Source organism: Sciurus vulgaris (genome assembly GCF_902686455.1).
Source record: "Sciurus vulgaris genome assembly, chromosome: 6".
Taxonomy (NCBI): Eukaryota; Metazoa; Chordata; class Mammalia; order Rodentia; family Sciuridae; genus Sciurus; species Sciurus vulgaris.
In genome coordinates this window covers 163,451,732-163,476,230 of record NC_136466.1, presented here as the reverse complement: position 1 = coordinate 163,476,230, position 24,499 = coordinate 163,451,732, and the positions used below count along the sequence as shown (strand labels likewise).

Here is a 24,499-nt window from a genome sequence, read left to right as displayed (position 1 = left end):
TCACAGGAGAAATGAAAACTTGTCTACACAGTAACTTGTATGTGAATGCTCACGGTAGTACTGTTCATAATATCTAAAAAGTGGAACAAGCCTGACAACTGTGTGCTCCATAGCTATACCATGGAAAATCATTTGACAATAAAAATAAATAAAGTACTAATATTGGGTGCAACAAGGAAGAACCTTGAAACGATTATGCTACCTGAAAGGAGTTAATAGTTAAAGATTACATATCGCATGAATCTATTTATATAAATGTCCAGAATGGGCACATAAAGAAAACCTCGGGCTGGAAAATTCCCCCATCACCAGGCGATGAAAATGTTTTGTAGCAACTGCCTCAAGTGTCTGTGAGCATGCCAAAAAAAGATCACATTTTACACTGAAATGGTTGAACTGCATGGCACAGGAGTAATATCTCAATAAAGTTGTTTTTGAAAAAAACCTAAAGTAGTGCTCTATTTTTTGGTGGGGGGGGGGGTAGGAGGATACTAGAGATTGAACCCAGGGGCGCTCAACCGCTGAGCCACATCCCCAGCTAGAGTTTGTATTTTACTTTGAGACAGGGTCTCACTGAGTTGCTCAGCTCCTTGCTGTTGCTGAGGCTGGCTTTGAATTTGCAATCCTCCTGCCTCAGCCTCCTGTTATCCACTGGGATAACAGGCATGCACCACAGGCATACAGTAGTTTTCTTAATGGCAAACATAAATGGAATTATAGTAAATTAATAAAGTGACTTATTTACCCTATTTGTTGCCAGTATGAAAAGACAAAACAAAGTAAAATATTTTAAGATTTTCAAAGAAGACAGATAATAATTTTCATGGATAACACACATAAAATCCCTAAAGGCACTGACAAATTACTGTAAGTATTTGGAGGGGTTAGCAAGTTTTCTTATCCTATCAATATGTAAAAATAACTGCATTATTTAGAAAAAGAAATGCTTAGAGGATGCATCTCATAAAAACATACAACATTTCCAATAGTAGGATATACTGTAAGGACCCCAGGAATGAATGCAAGAAGGAACGGTGCCAAGCCTTAATGAAGAAATGTCTAAGTTTCATGGAAAGAGATTTTAAAGGAATGAAATAAGTTTACACAAAGTCTGTGAATCAGAAGATTCAGACTCATAAAGTTATAAAGATTCCCCAATTTCTCAGAAGTAGACCGTATACATGTGAAAAACGAATACTTTTCAGAGATGTCGCCGCAGTTTGGGTTAAAATACTAAGAAAATGGCAAAACACAAATAGAAAAATAGGAGAAAGACATGAATAGCCATTCAGTAGAAGAATAAACATTAATAGCAAATAATCAGCAATTCCATTAGTGCATAAATCAGAGAAATGCAAACTTCACATCCACCAGATATGCAACAACAGCAAAACAGTTTGGGAACTATGAACTTTTGCTGAGTACATGGAGCAATGGACTCCACATTGCTGACGAGAGTGAAAATTCATGCAACTACTCCGCAAAATTCTTCAGAACTTTCGAGAGAAGTAGAACAGTTCCTATCCTACACCCCAATTACTGCTTTTCTGTGTATGCCCAGGGGAATATCTGCAAGACCACAGGACAAACCTACTGTGACAACGTCCCTGGCCATATGTTTACAGAAGCAAAACCTAAAAACTCTGTGAATTTTCTCTGAAAAGGATAAACACCCTGTGGCATATTCACATGATGGAGCAGAAGGCATCAGTGAAAAAAAAACAATGCATGAGATAGCAGCCCCCATGTCAACACTGATAAATCCAAGACACAGAGCCGAGTAGAAAAGACAAGTTGCAAAGCATGCATAACACATTAATGTGAAATTCAAAAACAGGAAATCCAAATAATTTGCATATTAGGATGCATACAGGCAGAAAAACATAAAGAATTACAAGGGAATGATTAAATACAAAATTCAGAGAAGTACTAATCTCTGGTGTAGTGAGAGACAAAGGGAGGGAGGGAAAGAGGAATCTCCAACAATTATTGGTCAGCAGATTTAGGTATTTGTGAATACACATATACTACACATTCTCAAATATATATTATACTATATATATTATATAATATATATGATATTATATATGTACAAGGATCTTCATAGATTTGTTTCTGGAAGTTATTTTTATATACCATAACCTTAAATTCCTTTCACTTTATAACTAAAGTCCTATTAATAAATGATAACATTTCTAAACCGTCTACCATCTAGTCTACTATAATAGAATACTTATATTTGGAAGTATCTTATCGTTGGATCCAAAGAGCATCACAGAAATTTGTATTTTTCTGACTTACAATGAAAGAATTCTCCCTGGGAATGAGGCACGTTAAATCTTTTGCAAAAAATAGCAAACCCAATCCTCTGTCAGAGTACTTCTTTCATATTTTATTTCCTAAAATGACCTCCTTTTGAAGTTTCCATTGTTTCTTTATACCATTCAAATATTCTGCAATTTTGTTTCTTCGTTAGTTTATCAGTCTTTTGTTCGGGCTCCAACAGTTTTACTCAAAACTAGGTGCTGATTAATTTTCTCCCTCTGGAATGTAAGTTCATTAGCCAACATATTAACTCTTTGAAATGGTTAGGTATAAGCTTAAAATACACCTCTGCATCCCCACCCCGAAGGGCAAGTTGAATAGAATCGAGTTAATTTCACTCCCCCCCTTGAATTTTGATCTTGCCCTTGCTGTTTTATTTTATCATGAAGTGGTCTAGCATGCACAGGCAAGTCAGCTTGACTGAAATTTTGCTACTGACTTAAAAGAGCAGCTTTAATTATCAGGGCAACATCTTGCTCACACCCTCTTGAAGTCAAGTCGTATCCCTCAGGTAGCATTAAGGCTGTGGGTTGAAAGCAGGCAGGCTGTATTCCCATGGCCCCTGCATTGGGTGACACACAGCATGACCGTGACTTACAAGCATGGACGAGTGGGAGGGTGGATGAAGGCGGGCTTGCCTCCTCCTCCTCCTCCTCCTCCTCATAACAGGGGCTCACAATTCCATGCTCCTCCAGCTTCATCTTTGGTGGGTGATCCCAGCACCCACCCCCATGGCCACAGGCAGGCTTTGCAGAATGTCAGTAGGTTTCAGGAACCTCAAGCACACTCGAGGTTTTCAAAGAATGCTAACAATTCCAAAGTTTAGACAACACTGAGGATTGCCTCTATTCCCACATTAATCTCTCTGGTAAAATTGTTCTCTAATACCAGATTACAAGGGAATTAAATGAAGCTCATTAGTACTAGAATGAAGACCTTGAAACTGCAGTGTCTTTGAGCAACTATCCACCTCAGGGCAAAAGCAATTTTCATGGTGATGAGACTGTGCCCTAAGCAGTGTGATAATTAGGGCATCAAGACTGCATTATCACGCACGCACATGCATCCAGAACGCCCTTTACTGTGGTAGAAAAGGGCAGTAGTTGGGTATTGTCTTAGGTTAGAAAATGGCGATCCTCAGAATAATCTGTCTTGGTCGATCTGGTGTCATAGCACTCACCCAGCAAACAAAAGAAAGAAAAGACATAACTACATACATTGTTCTGTGGAAATTGGGGCATTTCCTATTCGTGCATGTCACATGTGATTCACTGTAACATGTAGATAAATCCAATAATGAAGAGGACCAGCCTACATGTGCTGAATTTTTTCAGTGACAAACACTATGGTACTTGTTTACATGCATTTCCACACCTAATCCTAGCAATGAGCTTCTCAGGTAAGTATTATTGTCCAAAATTCATAGTGCAATGAGATTCCCAAAGGAGCAGAGCACTTCCTCGTGGGACAGTAACAAGCAGAGCTGACACTCAAATACAGAACTCGCCAGTTCCAAACATCGTTGTCTCCACCACCACATTTTCTAACTCCTTGAATTAGAGCTTCGGGGTTGGAACCTTAGGAAATGACAGGTAATATGTGAGTCCCAAAAGACAAAATGTAGTTCTTTACCTTAAATGAGGCGTGTTAAAATGACAATGAGTTTTCAACAGGTGGAGACCATCATTCACACATTAGGGAGAGAAGGTTAATTGCTAAATTTTGAGTACAGTCGGCAGTCAATTCCTTGGACGGATCTTTCAATAAAATCTTGCTGAGAGTTACATTCTCAAATAAGTGCAGAAGACTAAGCAACAATGTGTGACGATTTTTAAACTTCCTCAGCTCTTGAGGTACTAAACAAACAGATGTTTGAGAAGACTGGAGCTTATGAATACCGCTTTACTGTCAACAAATTAGGCAACATCTTTGCTGCCTGCTGCTAGCACAGCAATCTCTTAAATTTAAAATTCTATGATAGTTTCTCCTGGATAAAAGGGAATTAGGATACATTCACACAGGATGAAGTAAAACAAATCAAACCGTTCTTGTTGAGGATGGGTAATGCTCATGGTAAAAGCTAAGATCACAGTATTGGTTTATCCTACCAAAGGTTTAAATTTTGTAAAAAATTAAGTTTCCCAATCCTGCCCTGCATCCTTTAGCCCACATGACCGCCCAGCGCCTCTGGACTTTAATTCTGAAGCCTCTGCAGATGAGGACGACCTTGGATTTCGTTTCCAGGACAATCTCCCTACCAGGGGCTCCCATCTCCAACTTGTGCTCTCCCTGCCTCCGTGGGCTTCAGCTGTTGTCTTTGAGGTTCTCTTGCCTACTCCACGAAAGCCAGGCTCTAGCCTGACCTACCCGGTTGCACACAGAGTGGACTGCTCAAGTCCCGACCCCTATCCAGCACCAACCCATCTGTACGGACTCTGGTGCAGCCACACTGCTCCCACATTCACGGGCGCCTTTCTTGCCCTTGCACTTCCCCTCTGAGTAGTCCCTCTGTCCCATTTCCTTCCAAAGTTTCAGGCCCTGGACACAGAAATTTCCTTCTGTGAAACAGTCGCTGGCACCCCCTCCTGTTGCCCTAACAGCACGGACCAACTTTGTCATGCTTCACCTGTCCCTTCCCGGACCCTCTGCTCGGTAGTAAGCCTGTGGAGGCAGAAGCCACGTCACAGTTGCTTTTGCAGCACAAGGAGAACTTACTAACATGTCTGGCCCTCAGAAGGACTTCATGAGCACAGTCTTTTAAAATGCAATCAACCATTATTCCTAAAAGGCCCCCTCCAAACACAAGTGAGCTCTTGGTGTGAAACACTCCATTTTTAATCTTGATTTTTAGCCAAAGTAGGAAGCATAAAGACCATTTGAGACAGTTTTCAATGTATTTTTAATCTATGCTGTTTTTTCCTTAAATATAAAGCCTGTGCTTTTTATTTATTTATATATACATATGCGCGCGCGCGCACACACACACACACACACACACACACACACACACATTTAGTTACATAAGTACAAAGAGAACACATAATTAAATAAGTACAAATCTACCTTCCACTAATCTACCCTCCACTGAAGCACCACATCTCAGGACTTCATTACTATGCTCTGTTACTCAAGCTCAGGTGATGTCACCATGTTTAACACCCAGATACGACTCACTACCCATCACAAGAGGTTTGCATGAAACAAAGGGCAGGAGAGCAGAAAGCTGGAACAAACTTACCACTCACTGCTTACTGTTTACAGACGAGGAAACAGAGACCCTGAAACCCAGTGACTCTCCCTGAGTACACTCCTCCGATGTGTTCCTGCCAAGACCAGGAACTTCTCAGTTACCTCCACACGTGCTCTCATCAACAGACCCGCAAGCAGGAGAGGACAGAGCCTGCACCAGTCACTGTGCGCACTGCACCTCCTGGTGGAACACATCTATCCACAGTGCTGTGGGCATCTGGGTCTGAATGCACCATGTTCCTGCCCTACAGAGGCCATCTCTGCACTACGCTCTTCCACGTAGGATCGCGCACTATCAGGTCACACCTTCAGTTCCCCAAGTGGTCCAGAAATACACCAACATTTCCCATGTAAGAGGGAAACTGGTTTGAGCTTGCTTCCCTTTCATCTTGCCCATTTCTGAGTGGCGGTCTGGTCTACACTGTGAAGGAGACAAACATGGTGTTATTCCAACACGCCATTTTAGCCATGGTGGGAGGAACCATTCTAAAGAGACTGCAGTGCAAAGGCTTTCTGTGCATTTGTCAAAAAGGAAACAAAGTAGTCGTGAAAACGGAATGACATTCGGGGCTTTATTCCCATTGGTTTTCAAGATACTTCAAATTACATATGTCCTCTCTTTTTCACTACTTCTTATTTGGGGACTACTGTTATTTTTCTTGAGTTGTCATTCATAAGAGGTTATTTGCTGTGATAAGGCTGCTTGTAACTGTGGCTGGATTTCTGTCCCAATTTTACAAAAAGGGACACTTATTTTTTAGAGTCACTTTTAAGGCATGTACTCATTAACTTTGGGGTTAATTTTGCACATGAGTGTTGATATAAATTAAAACCCAAGTTAACTTTAAAAAAAAGTAAACAAATATGATCTGCTAGTTAGTAAGTATGTGAAATTCTTTCCTTACATTTCTTATTCAGTATTTGCAAATTTTTAGAGGAGCATGTCCCCATGCTTAAGGATGAAAAATAAAATTCAGAGAGAAATTAAAAAATGTTTTAAAATTATTGCAAAACTAGGCAATACCATAGAAAAACAATGGTGATGTGTGTGTGTGTGTGTGTGTTGTGTGTGTGTTGTGTGTGTGTGTTATTAAGGATCAAAGCCAGGGTTTCATGTGTGCTGGTAAGTGCATGTACTACTAAGCCTCATCCCTGGCCTAACAAACTTGACACTGAGTTATAATTTATGGAATTACAAAATGCATATTTCACATCCATGAGAAAACATTTAAAATGCTATTAATATAGGAGAAAATGACGAAGAATCTTCTAGACTAATTAAATTTTAAAGATTTAAAGTTTTCTATAGATCAGAATGTTAAAATTCAAATTCTTTAAGGTTACTTTACCTAAAAACTTTGTTTTATAAAAAAAAAAAAACCCTGTAAAATAAATGTTGGTGTATTGATTATTTTAGATGTAAAATGAACATTAATGGATTGAATTGATATTTTTGAATATGTTAGATTTCAAAATTGATAGAAAGGTATTAAGATACAGTTATTTATATAAGAGATACAGTAAATAAGAATAAACATTAAGTATTCAAACATTCTAAGAACCTACATACAATTCTTAGGTCAGATGAATATTATTTCCATAGAAATTAAGGATAATGTGCTTAATATAGTACCTGGTATTTTATATAAGACATAAATCTGTAGAATTAATAATTGGCAATGGAAAATTAGCAAGAGAATTGGAAATTTTTGAGAAAATACTGAGGAATTACTGCAGATGTACTTAATAATAATGACAACACAGGATCCAATTTTTTTAACCTCATTCGTGTAAGATTCAATCTCACAAACATATTTGCATAAAGAATCTCAAAATAGCTATAATGACTGCATCCGAGAGTGATAAGCAGAAAATCTGTTAAGCAATGTTTGCATCCTAGGGTGAAAGGGACCGGAGACAGTTGAAAGGTTGTTCCAACACGACTGAAGACACCAGGTAGGACTGAGTAACAGCACTGTGGGGTGGCATTTTACACATGTGCTTGGAGAGTAGAGATGACTGGCTTCAAAAATCAATGTCTAGGGACCCAGTGGTGGGCCCCCGTCTGCAGGCAGCTTCTCAGAGCAGGACAGCGCAGCGAGGCTTCTGTGAACAGCCAGGCACCCTCCGGCAGCAGGCCCCGTCCACAGGCAACTTCTCAGTGCAGGCCCGCCCAGTGAGAGGCTTTCCACGCACAGCCAGTCCCAATCCCCAGTCCCAACAGCAGGCCCAGATCACAGGCAGCAAGGGGCTTCCATGTACAGCCAGATTACCCCCGGGCCCTGTGGCAAGCCCAAACAGCAGGAGGCTTCTTGGTGCAGGGCTGGCCAGCAAGAGTTTCTGCATACAACTAGGCTCCACTGGCCTGGGCGGCAGGCCAGACACAAGCCCAGACTAGCCACGACCTGCCTGCAGTCTAGTTCCCTTTGGTAGACCATCGGTCAACAAGTGGAGGCGCTTCTACCCACCAGCAGGGAATACACCCCCCCATGAAGGCCACCACCGCTAGACAGGCACTTTCTTCAGAAGCACTGCATTATCAATTTCCTCCAAGACTTCAGGCTACTGAAGGCTGGGAGGTGATATACTGGAAATCTACAGGGACAACATAACCCAATAGAGGAAATCTGCAATATCTCAGAGTCCCACTGATATCTGACCAATATGAGAAAACAAGGGAAGAAAATGTCCCAAACAAACCTAGAAGCTATATCAATAAAACCCAATGACAGCACAGCAGAAGAAATGTCAGGAAGGGAGTTCAGAATGTACATAATTAAAACAATCAGGGAAGCAAATGAGGAGATGAAAGAGCAAATGCAGGCATTGAATGATCGCACCAATCAACAGTTAAGAGAGCAAATACGGGAAGCAAAAAAGATCATTTCAATAAAGAATTAGAGATACCGAAAAAAAAAAAAAAAAAAACAGAAATCCTTGAAATGAAGGAAACAATAAACCAAATTAAGAACTCCATAGAAAGCATAACCAATAGGACAGAACACCTGGAAGACAGAACCTCAGACATTGAAGACAAAATATTTAATCTTGAAAACAAAGTTGACCAAACAGATAAGATAAGAAATTATGAACAGAATCAACAAGAATTATGGGATATAATGAAAACGCCAAATTTAAGAATTATTGGGATTGAGGAAGGCTCAAAGAAACAAACCAAAGGAATGAACAATCTATTCAATGAAATAATATCAAAAAATTTCCCAAATCTGAAGAATGAAATGGAAAATCAAGTCCAAGAGGCTTATAGGACTCCAAATGTACAAAATTACAACAGACCCACACCAAGGCACATTATAATGAAAATACCTAACATACAAAACAAGAAAGAATTTTAAAGGCTGCGAGAGAAAAGAATCAAATTACATTCAGGGGGAAACCAATACGGGTATCAGCAGATTATTCAATCCAGACCCTAAAAGCTAGAAGGGCCTGGAACAACATTTATCAAGCCCTGAAAAAAAAATGGATGCCAACCAAGAATCTTATACCCAGCAAAACTTACGTTTGATTTGACAACGAAATAAAATCCTTCCATGATAAACAAAAGCTAAAAGAATTTACAAAAAGAAAGCCAGCATTACAGAACATTCTCAGCAAAATATTCCATGAGGAAGAGATGAAAAACGAACAAGCAAATCAGCAAAGGGAGGAGCTAGCCTAAAGGAATTGTTAAATAAAGGAGAAATCAAGTCGTGTCAAAAAACAAAAATGAGCCAAAGGACCGGGAATACAAATCATATCACAATAATAACCCTGAATGTTTATGGCCTGAACTCATCAATCAAATGACATAGACTGGCACATTGGATTAAAAAGAAATATCCAACAATATGCTGCCTGCAAGAAACTCACCTCATAGAAAGAGATACCCATAGACTAAAGGTGAAAGAATGGGGAAAAAAAATACCACACACATGGACACAGCAAAGAAGCTGGAGTATCCACCCTCATTTCAGAAAATGTGGACATCAAACCAAAGTTAGTCAGAAGGGATAAAGAAGGACATTACATACTGCTTAAGGGAAGCATAAATCAGCAAAACATAACAATCATAAATATCTATGCCCCAAACAGTGGCTCATCCATGTGTGTCAAACAAATCCTTCTCAATTCCCGAAATCAAATAGACAACAACACAATAATACTAGGTGATTTTAACACACCTCTCTCACCACTAGACAGATCTTCCAAACAAAAACTGAATAAAGAAACCATAGATCTCAATAACACAATCAAGAATTTAGACTTAACCGACTTATATAGAATATACCATCCAACAAAGAACGAATACACTTTCTCCTCAGCAGCACATGGATCCTTCTCTAAAATAGACCACATTTTATGCCATAAAGATAATATTAACAAATAAAAGAAGACAGAGATACTACCTTGTATTCTATCAGATCATAATGAATTAAAATTAGAAATAAATGACAATAAAAAACAGAAACTACTCCAACACCTGGAGATTAAATATTACACTATTACATGAGGAATGGATAACAGAAGACATCAAAGGGAAATAAAAGAATTCTGAGAAGTAAACGAGAACAAAGAAACATATCAAAATCTCTGGGACATTATGAAAGCAGTACTTAGAGGAAAATTTATTTCATGGAGCACATTCAATAAAAGAAGAAAAAATTCAACAAATAAATGACCTAACACTAAAACTCAAAGCCTTTGAAAAAGAAGAAAAGAACAACACCAAAAGTAATAGAAGACAGGAAATAGTTAAAATCAGACCTGAAATCAATGAAATTGTAAAAAAAGGAAACAGTAGAAAAAAATAACAAAATAAATAGTTGTTCTTTGAAAAAATAAACAAAATTGATAAACCCTTAGCCACATTAATGAAGAGAAGGAGAGAAAAATTACTAATATTCGGAATGAATGAGGAAATATCACAATAGACACGAGTGAAATACAAAACATAATTAGAAGATATTTTGAAAATCTATACTCCAACAAAACAGAGAATCTCGAAGATATCAACAGGTTTCTAGAGACATATGAATTACCTAAACTGAACAAGGAGGACATATACAATTTAAAAAGACCAATTTCAAGTAATGAAATAGAAGAGGTCATCAAAAGCCTACCAACAAAGAAAAGTCCGGAACCAGATGGGTTCTCAGACGAGTTCTACAAAACCTTTAAAGAAGAGCTCATTCCAATACTTCTCAAAGTATTCTATGAAATAGAAGAGGAGGGAACCCTCCCAAACTCATTCTATGAAGCCAATATCACCCTGATACCTAAAGCAGACAGAGACACATCAAGGAAAGGAAATTTCAGACCAATATCCTTAATTAACATTGACACAAAAATTCTCAGCAAAATTTTAGCAAATTGCATACAAAAATATATTAACTATAAAGAACTCAAAAAACTCAACACCAAGAATACAAATAATCCAATCAACAAATGGGCTAAGGAAATGAACAGACACTTCACAGAAGAAGATCTACAAGCAATCAACAAACATATGGAAAAATGTTCAACATCTCTAGTAATAAGAGAAATGCAAATCAAAACCACCCTAAGATTATATCTCACCCCAATTAGAATGGCAATTATCAAGAATATAAGCAACAATAGGTGATGGGGAGGATGTGGGGAAAAAGGTACACTCATACATTGCTGGTGGGGAAGCAAATTAGTGCAGCCACTCTGGAAAGCAGTGTGGAGATTCCTCAGAAAGCTTGGAATGGAACCACCATTTGACCCAGCTATCCCACTCCTTGGCCTATACCCAAAGGACTTAAAATCAGCATACTATAGAGATACAGCCACATCAATGTTCACAGCTGCTCAATTCACAATAGCCAGATTGTGGAACCAACCTAGATGTCCTTCAATTGATGACTGGATAAAGAAACTGTGGCATATATATATACAATGGAATATTACTCAGCCATAAAGAATGATAAAATTATGGCATTTGCAGGCAAATGGATGAAAATGGAGAATATCATGCTCAGTGAGATAAGCCAATCTCAAAAAACCAAAGGATGAATGATCTCGCTGATCAGTGGATGATGACACATAATGGGGCGTGGGAGGGGTTAGTGTTAGGGTTAGAGTTAGGGTTAGGGAGGGGGGCAAGAATGGAGGAAGAAAGGACTGTATGGAGGGAAAAGAGGGGTGGGGGAAGGGAAAGAAATAACAGAATGACTCAAACAACATTACCCTATGTAAATTTATGATTACACAAATGGTATGCCTTTACTCCATGTACAAACAGAGAAACAACATGTATCCCATTTGTTTACAATAATATATATATATATATATAAAAGATAGTGCACCATGATCAAGTGGGTTTTATCCCAAGGATGCAAGGTTGGTTCAACATCTGGAAATCAATAAATGTCATTCACCATATCAAAAGACTTAAAGTCAAGAATCTCATGATTATTTCAATAGATGCAGAAAAAGTATTTGATAAAATACAGCACCCCTCCATGCTCAAAACACTAGAAAAAATAGGGATAGTGGGAACATTCCTTAACATTGTAAAGGCCATCTACGCTAAGCCCATGGCCAATATCATTCTAAATGGTGAAAAACTGAAAGCATTCCCCCTAAAAACTGGAAAAAGGCAGGGATGCTCTCTTTCACCTCTATTTTCATTGTCCTTGAAACTCTGGCCAGAGCAATTAGACAGACCAAGGAAATTAAAGGGATACGAATAGGAAAAGAAGAACTCAAACTATCCCTGTTTGCTGATGACATGATTATATATTTACAGGAACCGGGAAATTCCACCAGAAAACTTTTAGAACTCATAGGTGAATTCAGTAAAGAAGCAGGATATAAGATCAATGCTCATAAATCTAATGCATTTTTATACATAAGTGATGAATCTTCAGAAAGAGAAATTAGGAAAACTACCCCATTCACAATAGCCTCGAAAAAAATAAAATACTTGGGAATCAATCTCACAAAAGAGGTGAAAGACCTCTACAATGAGAACTACAGAACACTAAAGAAAGAAATTAAAGAAAACCTTAGAAGATGGAAAGATCTTCCATGTTCTTGATAGGAAGAATTAATATTGTCAAAATGGCCATACTACCTAAAGTGCTATACAGATTCAATGCAATTCCAATTAAAATCCCAATGATGTACCTTACAGAAATAGAGTAAGCAATTATGAAATTCATCTGGAAGAATAAGAAACCCAGAATAACTAAAGCAATCCTTAGCAGGAAGAGTGAAGCAGGGGGCATCACAATACCAGATCTTCAACTATAATACAAAGTAATAGTAACAAAAACAGCATGGTATTGGTACCAAAATAGACAGGTATATCAATGGTACAGAATAGAGGACACGGACACAAACCCAAATAAATACAATTTTCTCATACAAGACCAAGGTGCCAAAAATATGCAATGGAGAAAAGATAGCCTCTTCAACAAATGGTGCTTTGAAAACTGGAAAACCATATGCAACAGAATGAAATTAAACCCCTATCTCTCACCCTGCACAAAACTCAACTCAAAATGGATCAAGGACCTTGAAATCAGACCAGAGACCCTGCATCTTATAGAAGAAAAAGTAGGTCCAAACCTTCAACTTGTTGGCTTAGGATCAGACTTCCTTAACAGGACTCCCATAGCACAATAAATAAAAGCAAGATTCAACAACTGGGATAGATTCAAACTAAAAAGCTTTCTCTCAGCAAAGGAAACTATCAGCAATGGGAAGAGAGAGCCTACAGAGTGGGAGAAAATCTTTGTCACTCATACTTCAGATAGAGCACTAATTTCCAGAATCTATAAAGAACTCAAAAAACTCTACACCAAGAATACAAATAATCCAATCAACAAATGGGCTAAGGAAATGAACAGACACTTCACAGAAGAAGATCTACAAGCAATCAACAAACATATGGAAAAATGTTCAACATCTCTAGTAATAAGAGAAATGCAAATCAAAACCATCCTAAGATTCCATCTCACCCCAATTAGAATGGTGATCATCAAGAATTCAAGCAACAATAGGTGTTGGGGAGGATGTGGGGAAAAAGGTACACTCATACATTGTTGGTGGGGCTGCAAATTAGTGCAAACACTCTGGAAAGCAGTGTGGAGATTCCTCAGAAAGCTTGGAATGGAACCACCATTTGACCCAGCTATCCCACTCCTTGGCCTAAACCCAAAAGACTTAAAAATCAGCATACTACAGAGATACAGCCACATCAATGTTCATAGCTGCTCAATTCACAATAGCCAGATTGTGGAACCAACCTAGATGTCCTTCAATTGATGACTGGATAAAGAAACTGTGGCATATATATACAATGGAATATTACTCAGCCATAAAAAATGATAAAATTATGGAATTTGCAGGCAAATGGATGAAATTGGAGAATATCATGCTCAGTGAGATAAGCCAATCTCAAAAAACGAAAGGATGAATGATCTTGCTAATAAGCGGATGATGACACATAATGGGGGATGGAAGGGGGGCACGAATTGAGGAAGGGGGGACTGTATAGAGGGAAAAGAATGGTGGGAGGGGGCGGGGGAAGGAAAAAATAACAGAATGAATCAAACACCATTACCCTATACAAAAGTATGATTACACAAATGGTATACCTTTATTCCATGTATAAACAGAGAAACAACATGTATCCCATTTGTTTACAATAAAAATAAATTTTAAAAAAATCAATGTCTAGACAGTTGGATTTGGGAATGTGAATTTTCTTCTTTCTCATTCTTTTTACCTTCAAATGAAAAATTGAGAATCAACTCACAGAAGAAATTAGGAATACATGGGATAATCCATGTAAGCATTCAACATTGTGCATGTTTTATGGAAATTGTTCAACAAATACTGCCATTAATTATTATTAAGATCATTACTATTATGATTGCTAAAACTATGATCATCGACTGCTTATGATCAAGAAAGTATAGGCTAAAACAATCTTAATTTCACACATAGAGACATAAAATAAGTGACCTTGAAATTTCACAGTACCATTTGAAGAGGTAGACATTTCCACGAAAACTAACCAGAATAGTGAAATGTAATATTCTGATCAAAGTTGGAATAATATATTTTATATTATATTCATATACTACATATATCTTATAAATGAAAATGCATATATAATTCATGTAAATTTATATGGTCATATAATACATAACTAGAAGTGTATGTTAGGTGACCTCTTCATTGTGTGACCATCAGTGTGTGTACCTTTATAATCCCTAACGGCTACCGCGTTGCCAGGAGACACTGTTGTACATGGGAGATATTGGCCCGAATGTCATTGTGTGGTATACGACAATATTACAAATATATATGTAAGACAAAATAGGCATGTGAGACGTATTTTAACTTATGAAAGATGGAATGTTTAGAAATTAGGAATTCTGGTGTTTTTACCCATACAATAGCAATGGGATAACAACAGTAATGACTTGCTACATTTTCATTTATCCATCTGTCTTTCCACATTGAACAGTTACTATGATTCAGCCACTGCTTTGCCCTATACTCAAGTCCCCACCTGGAGGAATACTAAGCGACCAGTGGAGGGAATATAGGCTGGACAGACACAGACTTCCAAGTCTTAATGTCTGTGGGGAGGAGACAGCAGCTTTAATCCAGTTTGTAAATGTGCCCTGGATCAGACATTCAAAGAACCTGGGCTACTAGGTAGTCATGGCTCATGTGGGGACCTGGGACCCCAGGCTAGATGAGAAAGGCTCAGAGGGATAAGGGCCGGGAGGCTGAAGAGGATTAGATGAACAAGTGCTGGTCGATCCACCGAGCAACAGCTGTGAGTGCTGCTGCTGTTATTTCCGCTGGAGGAAGATTTCAGTGGGGACCTGAGCAGAAATTTGATGGGCCGCAAAGCATGCAGGTGAACAGGAGGACCCAGAAAGTATTCCAGATGTTCATACAAATTTATGTAGGAGAAAGGAAAAATTATGAAACAGAATCCTAAAGTAGGGAGCAGGAACAGGCAATTGAAAATTTAAAAAAAGAGAGAGAACAAGAAAGATGGTGGTAGAAGAGGAAAATCAGAGACTTTCTGAGGGGGTCTCCGCTCTGGAATGACACTAGAAATAAAGAGAAACGTTTTTTCTTTTTTTTTTTTTAATTGGCAATGTAGGGGGAAAATTATCCAAATACGTCTATAGTCCCTCTGCTTTTCTATTCTTTATAATGAAGCAGCCATTCTCAAAGACTTTGGAAATGACTTCTGCATTAGTAATTTGGATTGCCATTTCAATAAACTTACTATCTTTTTAAAATGACTGGACATAACTTTTTGGGGGGGTAGCATTCTATCTCCTCAAAATGATTCTTTCCTAGCATGGGGCTGCCACAGTGTGAATGCTTGTGTCCCTCACACTGTGTTGGAGCTAAAGGACCCCCCCATCCCCTTCAGGTGGGGCCTGGTGGGAGGCCGTTGGGTCCCAGAGCCCTTCCCCATGAGCAGACAGACCAACACTGCTGTGCATGGGCCCCAGAGCCAGCCACCCTCTCTCCATCTCTCACCACCTGAGGGCTCAGCACAAAAGCTCTCGCCAGATGCCAGCAGCTTGCTCTTGGACTTCCCATCCTCCTGAGCTCTCCCTAGTCTCTGTAAATTAACCAGTCTGTGGTATTCTGGCATAGCAGTACAAAACAGACCAAGGGAGAAACTGCAACTACTGTCTTTGTAATTTAAAATAAAACCAATATTTAAAGGAAAAGTAAAAATTTAAAACAAAAAACAAAATAAAACAAAAAGATCAAAAAAATTTTTTTTCTAGCTGGCAAGCATGTATTCACTGTAAATAAGTATCTAAAAATCCTACACTACAGGTGACTTTTATGTTTGGCTAAATGAGTATGTTTGGGAATTGGTATATGCAAATAGAAATATTTACATTATAAGAAGAACCATCCTGTAATCACAGTGGCTTTGGAGGCTGAGAGAGGAGGATTGCGATTTCAAAGCTAGCCTCAGCAAAAGCCAGGTGCTAAGCAACTCACTGAGATCCTGTCTCTAAATAAAATACAAAAACGGGCTGGGGATGTGACTCAGTGGTTGAGTGTCCCTGAGTTCAATCTCCGGTACAACCACCCCCAAAAAACAAGAACCTTATTTTATTTTTAATTTATTATTATTATTATTAATATTATTGTTGTTATTATTATTATTATTATTTAGTTTGGGGATTAAACACTAAGCCACATCCATGGCCCTTTTATATAGTTTATTTAGAGATAGGGTTTCCTAAGTTTCTTAGGGCCTTGTTAAGTTGTTGAGGCTGGCTCTGAACTTGTGACCCTTGAATCTCAGCTTCCCAAGCTGCTAGGATTACAGGTGTGTACCACTGCACCCAAAAAGAGCCTTATTTTAAAAACTAAGAAGCAATTATTTCAATATCTAAAACACCTACTTTCCAAAATGAAATACTTTGGCTAATCTATTTGTTCTTTACTTTAAAAGAGTAAAAAAAAATTTAATTATTTAAATATCATAAATTAAAATTTAGTGAAAAATGTATGAATCATCCTACTTTGGAAATAATTATATTCATATGTGATTTATTTCTTTAATAAAATTCACCTACCATGCTTCTTTTGAGGGTGGGGTGGTTACTGGGGATTGAACCCAGGGGCTTTACCACTGAGCCACATCCTCCAGTCCTTTAAAAGAAAAAAAAATGTTTTTTTAATTGTAAGACAAGGGTCTCACTAAGTTGCTTAGGGCCTTGCTAAGTTGCTGAGGTTGGTCTTGAACTTGGGATTTTCCGGTCTCAGTCTCCTGAGTTGCTGGGATCATAGGTGTGTGCCACCACAACCAGATTCTATCACACTTATAAATAAATAAATTTAATTTTGACAAAAACGTATATGAGTATTTGACTTACATTCCTTCGCTAAATGCTAATTTATTAATGTCTTGGTTTTTAAAATATCTATAACTACAAATGGCAGTCCTGAGTATTTGTATCGTGACAGTAGTGACACTGAGGACTTTTGCTTTCTTTAGTGCCTTTGTTATACAGCAAAGCATCAACCTGCCGCACAAACAGCTCCACTTCTCAGAACCAGGGCTACAGATTTTGTGTCCAAGTGGATGCACATATGTGTGAAGAATAAAATAGGCCATCCGCCCTGAACTTTTGAATAGGGTACAAGTCATCAAAGAATAACAATTATTGCCTCTCAAAAATTTTCACAATTCAGTTTTATATATATATATATATATATATATATATATCTAGTGTGATCGACTGAAAAGCATCACATTAGTTTCCTATCACCATGTAACCAATCTTACAAGCTGAGCAGCTTGAAACAGTGCAGACTGCTTTAGCTAACAGTTATATAAGTTTTGAAGGTTCACGGGTGGGCAGATTCTCTTCTCAGAGTTTTATAAGGCTATCAGGAAATTTTCTGAAGGGTGAATTTCATTTCTGGGGGATTCTAGGGAGTAATCCCCTTCAAGTTCATCCAGGTTGTCAGCTAAATTTAATTCCTTTCAGTTACAGAATAGAGGTCTGGTTCCCACGCTGGATATCAGTGCAGGATTCCTCTCAACATTTAGATGCCGACTGCATTGCTAGCCATACAGCCGCTCCATCTTTAAAGCCAGCAACAGAAAATATATCTCATGTCAAATATCTGTGGCTTTGATTGAGTTTCTGACTTCCTTTGTCTCTGACCTCCAGACCCAGATTTAAAGGGTTTATGTAACTAGGTCAGGCCTACCCAGATAATCTCCATATGCCATGAGGTTATAACATAACCTAATTACAGGCATGAAGCCTCTTCCTGTTCACGTCCCTGGGGTTGTATAGGCTGTGAACACCAGGGATAATAGAAACCTTGGTGAACTTCCTGGGATTTTGCCACCTCAAGGAGCAGTCACGGTTCAACTGGCTCACAGTTCTTGGGACCAGCTAGGGAAGAGTGGGCTATGAAAAAGAGGCCCGCATCTGCAACACCTGGGTGAGCCAAGAGTTGAGGGAACGGGCAATAGTGAAAATTCTGAATAGCATTTAATTTTCTTTAGTGAGGACACAGGTTGCTGCCAGAGACAGCAATATCAAGAAGTGATATAAAATCAAATGGCAATTTCTAAATAAACTATGTCCAAAGGAAGAGGTGACTGCCAGGATCCAGAGAAGCTGGTTAGTTTCAGTAACAACTGAATGGCAGGTACTGTCTTGGACCATGGCCACCTGAATGACTACGTCAAGGCCACTGTCCTGAAGGGTCTCCCCGGGTAAGAGACACCACATTAAACATGATTCCAATACTTCAGTTGTGAGAAATAGAATGTCAGATAAATACAGGGTCAGGTGGGAGCCAGGAAGACAGGATCAAGGAAAAGCTGTAGCACAGGGTGAAAGAACAGAGGTCTAGAATCTGCAGCCTGGGACTGGATCCCAGCTGTGCCCTTGCTGTCTATGTGCTTTGAGCAAGTTATTCGGCATGGAAACTACTTCCTCATCCACCCGATGTAAGAAATGCTGTTTCCTTGCAGGTGGCTGTGATGGCTCGGTGAGTAGCAGGTTTAGGAGCTGCCAGGGTCTTCACAGCGCCACCTCCTCCTGTCACGCTTCAAGTTTGGTTTGGGCATCAAGGCGACCGAGCTACATGAAGGAGTCTGGAACGTCTCAGATGCCCCAGGGCCATGGCAGGCCACATGAGGACCTCTGGGAATTACTTTTCAGGTATATATACATTGTATATAATAAAAATAAATAACACCTGATATAGTTACATATAGGGACATTTTTCATATAAGATACAGCTGTGCGTGTGTGTCTGTTGGATTTGTTCATCTCTCTGTGTATGTGTACGTGTGTACGAAGAGAAAGACCAATAAGAGTCTCCCCTCCCTTCCCACTCTGCACAATCAAGGGCCACTTCTTTTCTTTAAGGTACCAAGGATCGAACCCAGAGGCACTTAAGGACTGAGCCATATCCCCATAGTTTGAGACAGGACCTCACTAAGTTGCTGAGGCTGAATTTGAATCTGCCTCAGCCTCCCAAACTGCCGGGATTACAGGCATAGGCCACTCCACCTGGCTGAGGCCACTTCTTGAAACCATCAGTGAAATGCCACAGGACCCCAAGAGAGGTCTGCTAGGGTCAGGATGTCATCAGGTCAGCAAAAGAAGCTTGTCAACCTCCAGACTTCATATTTATGGAGATAAAGGTCCCCATGATTAAATCCATTTGACTCACATATTCGACTCATCTACTGTTCCCTTCATACAATATGCAATGAATCTAGCACAGGAACTTAGACTACGATCCCCTCCACGGTGAAATTGTTGCTATTGCTCCATCTCCTGGGGTCTTACCCAGAGAAGCCACCTGTGTCTGAGCATCAAATCAGGATGCTCTAACTGCTTCTGAGATCCTCCTTCCCTCCACAGGGACTTTCCAAGAGTGACTGCATGAGTTCAAGGGCAGGGATGATGTAATTAGGACTGCCACCTGCTTCCCTGCAGCCTGCTGCTATCGCTGCCTTCCTTCGTTAGTAGAGGCTGGGATTCTGCTGGCCTTGGCTATGGTCTATGTCCTCCCTGCTGCACAAGTGACATGTCCAGCTCCCTGCCTCTGTGGCCTTCCAATGCCCATTTACCAGCTCTGTTAGAGGGAGTTCCTCAGTGGAGCCCCAGGGTGCCTTGTGTGCTGCAGGGATGGTCACAGTTCTTACCATGTCTGAGCCGCTGTGACCCCAGCCCCTCCTGGCCTGTTCAGCACAGTCAGTGCAGCCTGACCCCTCATGTGATGCCGTCCCATGGACCCATTTTCCTGCCTTGTTCTACCATGGCTGCCACATGGACAAAGTGGAGACAATGATGTCATTTACCTGGGTTATTCCCAGTATGAAATGAGGTAATGTGAAAAATTCTTAGAAAAGTACTGGTCCACAGGAAGAACACAGCAAGTGCTAGTCTTATTATTGTCACAACATGTCCCCATCATCATTACTACTGTCATCACTGTCATCATCATCACCATCTATCCTCAACAGTCTTCAAAGAGTTAAGCTCAGCTAGGAAGCAGTCCCTGCGATGCGTCCAACAGTAATTAGAATTCAGCTTTTCTCCATTATGTTCCTGCTCTCCCCAGGAGACAAGGAGAGTAGGTATCTATTGAGATGCCCTTAATTTTTCAATAGCACTTGAGAAAATTTCCATTTATCCTTTAAAAGAAGGGTAAAAATGTTTGCAACAGGGTGCTTACAGAATTATCCACAAAGTGTGAACTGCAACCTAGCCAATGCTTTATTGAGTTATAACGATTCCCAAAGAAGGGACATCTGGTCCAGTTTGGACTACTCGAGAACATATTCAGAAGAATACAAGCCCCTTAGATCAGTGGTTGGAGCAACAGAAGGAGGTAACCAGGCTCAAGAGATAGGATGTTCTAGGAACAAGAGACCACATGGTTGTAGGTACTGAGACAGGAAAGTATGATATAGGGTGCAGAAGTTGGGAGTGCCCTTGATAGATTCATGTAGTATGCAAACTAATCTCATGCCATGTGGAGAAAGGATTTGGGATGAAGGTAGGCAGAGGATGAGTTAGGATGCTGATACAGGGTCTTGGAGAATATTCCAAGGGCATAGACTCAGGCAGGTCTCTGGACTAAAAGGCTCAGCAGGCTGCCAGACTAAGACCCAGTTGACAGACCTGGTGAAGCTACTACCAACAGGTGCTTATTTAGTCCCTAAAGAAGGAGAGACTACACATGATGTCAAAGAAAGGACATCTGCATAATGCACCTACCTCAGGTCTGGATGGTTTGGGGGAATCTGGGAGAAAGTATGGAACCACATTATAATCATAGTAATGGAAGGAGGATCCAAGAGTCTCGAACGGTTTGGTCTAAAAACAGGTTCTGGGTATAGAAAGCCAATGTAGGAAGGAGATAAGGCACAAGGAGAACTGTACCTCTAGTAACAAGCACCAGTAGTTCCTTTCACATGACTGAGAAAACTTAGGCAACTGTAAATCAGTCTGAGTCTGGAAACCAGGATCTGCATTGAACGTCAGGGAAAGTCTGTTAAGAGTTTAAGAGGTCACAATGCTCCTGTCTGTAAGCTATGCTGAAGCCAATCTGCTGCAACAGTGAACATCTCTAGATTCCTTCCCTCCCGTTCCTGGTTCTCATTTACTCTTTGATGTGCTGCTATAAAGTTGACTGCTCTAACTACATACAGACATTTTTCAGTAAGTTCAAATGTCGATGTGACTTCTAGTCTTCAGATTCAGAGGGAATGATCTCCTATCGTTAGTAAAGGCAAAAGAAAAACAAGTTATATTTATAAGTGAATTCCACCTGTTACATGAAAATAAGTCAGGAAAATATGACTTGATTTTGTTCCAAATCCTCTGAGAAATACCCCCACTCACCCTCTAGCATCACTAAGAGGTATGAGTCAACATCTAAATTATCACAGACTTCTCTAACTGTCCTCCTTTTGGAGAAATTGTTGATATTCTGGTTTTTGTTTAAATATCCCTTTTGATGTGATAACTAGGTTAGTCTCTCATCCTAATGAAGACACAAATTTCCAAAGGTGCTTTCCTGAAGTTACACATACAAGTAGGTTATGATTTTAAAAAATACAAAAAATTCAACAACTGTAGAAGGTACACAGGGATTTTCTCTAGTCATATATCAATAAAATGCTTGTATTGTATAAATGTGGACTCGTATATTAGAGATTTACAAAAATACAAAATAATTAAGCTTGGAGAAGACTAATATTAATTATGGTAAGGGAGACTAATTGGACAGTGTCTTCTTCACTTAACACTCTAATACACATTTAACACAAAATTATTGATGAGGGATCATGGGCTATAAGCCAGGAAGTGAAGAACCAAAATCGTCAAGGGATCATTTTTCTATCTAAATTAGTCATTCAACGATGGGTTTTGTTCAAGACACTTTGGAACCAAGAAATCAACCCAAAAAAAAATCAAATCAAATGAAGAAAGAGGAAAGGTTTAAGAAGTCGACAGGTAATGCTATACATGCAGCCTGTCCTAAAATAAAAAAGAAACTAAACTCAGTCTCCCTGATTTTCAGGGACTATCCAGTCTCTCTCTTGGGCTGCTCTCTGTCACCAGAGTCCTCCACTAACACATAAGCCACTGTGGCTTCTGTGCCCTGGTGACCATTGGATGTCACAGATTTTGAGTCGCTGCTCCAATTTTACAGGCTCATCATTGGGTGGGACATCCATTTCAGGTTCAGTCAGGCACTGGAAATCAAGGCACAGGCAGGGTTCGCTAGACCTGCTCCGGGCAGGGGCTGGGGGGGTGAAAAGGAGTAGAAGACACACAGTATGTGACACTGTCACACACACAGATTAGGACATAAACCAAAAGGTAAACAGGCTTCACGCGAAACAGATGTCTGTTCAGTGGTGCCCGGGGAGCTATACAGTCTGACCGTCTCCTCCTCTCAAGACAGGTTGGGCTTTAACCCAGAACTCTTCAGAGACCCACAACCACAGGCAGAGAAGCAAACGCAGGCTTCTGTTCCCACAGAGACTCACATTCAACCATCCAACCAATTTAAAGTGAAGAATTCACGTTTTTCCGTATGCATCCTGCTTTTGCAATGTGGATGTTTTGACAAGTCTGCGGTGAGTTTAAGAGACCACACTGAACAGACCTACTAGAGCTATGCTCTAGGTTCTCGGTTGTATAACAGATATTTCTCTGTGTCCTACACATGACTTCCTGATGGAAATGATATCCCAGCCATCTCACAACACAGAACGCAAAGATATCCATTTAAAGGCTTTTCATATCCAACCAATGAAAGAACAAAGTTATAAGATGAATGGCATATGCTTTTTTATTTTTCTATAGCAATAGAACTTAAAAAAAGAGTCCAGAGTAAATTTGCAGCAGGGCCAAAAATCACTGCCCCATTTCCATCTGTGACAGGCCATGGGCCTGGTCATCAAGATCACACAGTGACAATGTTGGAAACGCTAATGAGGAAGAGGCCTCAGAGATGGCCAGACCTTCAGAGAGAAGGGACCTGGTCCTTGCTCACAGCACAAAGAGGAAGTAGCCCCTTCCCAGCCTCCCTGCCTCACTCTGTTTCAGGCGTGGCAACAGACTGCTACTGGGTTAGGTCACAGAAATGTTAGAGTGTATTTGCTACTATTTCCTTAAATAAGACACCCCTCTAAAAATGTACAGTGCCAAGAGCAGCTCATCAAACAAGATGGGGAAGTACAATGTGCTCCTGAGCAATGGAAGTTCCACTTACCCACTCATGTCCACCCACACACTCACAATCCTTATATGCTTAAATATAAAAGCAAGGTCCTAGGGAGGAAAATTTTTCTGATCATGTGACTAAATGGTTGGGTTTTAAAACAAAACAATTCTGGGGCTGGAGCTGTGGCTCAGTGGTAGAATGCTCACCTAGAACGCATGAGGCCCTGGGTTTGATCCTCAGCACCACATAAAAATAAAATAAAGGTATTGTGTTCACCTACAACTAAAAAAAAAAAAAATAAAAAACCCAGTTCAACAGTCACTTCGACCCATGGATGGGTAATATTTTTACACATGGGGAATCGCATGTGTGGCTGACACTTGAGAGACAATTTTATAATTTGTCATTATGCATTAGCAAACAATATAGACTACACCAAAACGTTCTCTTTCATTTCAGGAACCTGAGTCTGTGGATCATTTAGAATAAAAAAAAAAAGAACCATTCTGGGAGTTCATGATTTGGCATCTCTGGTTTCCAAAAAGTGGTCTGAAGGCAAAGCCTCCCTTTGTGTGAAATTATGCATAATTTGCATTTGGGGCAGGCATTAATTTTGTGAGAAGAGTTTTGAGTACAAATCAGGCCATTCTGGGCACCTTTTGAA

The 24,499-nt window shown here is 39.7% G+C and overlaps 1 protein-coding gene across 6 annotated transcripts in view; it reads right to left on the bottom strand.

The window, feature by feature from the left end:
• Window positions 1-24,499, bottom strand: part of CTNND2 (catenin delta 2) — a 904,448-nt gene that overhangs the window by 566,546 nt on the left and 313,403 nt on the right. The window lies entirely within an intron of this gene.